We start from the raw sequence: 274 nt of genomic DNA, 5'->3' as shown, positions 1-274 counted from the left end.
GGTATAGCGCTGGATGTTACATCTATTTTAGATCTTCTAATAAACTTTCTAGCACTTCAGGGCGGGGTGTGGCTTACATTCCTTCTCCACCCAGAATCCTTCAATCCCTGGAACAGTCGTGTACATTCAACTTCATCTGGATCTACAGATGCATTCCTGTCATCTGGCCTACAATAGATCATCTCTACAATGGCTGATTCTCTCAGGGACTGGATGCCTTTCTCGATTGTGATCCAGTTGGCTGAGTGACTCATAACATCGTCCTTGTAGGGAA

Source organism: Nestor notabilis, unplaced genomic scaffold (assembly GCF_000696875.1).
Source record: "Nestor notabilis isolate BGI_N333 unplaced genomic scaffold, ASM69687v1 scaffold5972, whole genome shotgun sequence".
Lineage (NCBI taxonomy): Eukaryota > Metazoa > Chordata > Aves > Psittaciformes > Psittacidae > Nestor > Nestor notabilis.
This window is presented reverse-complemented; position numbering follows the sequence as displayed.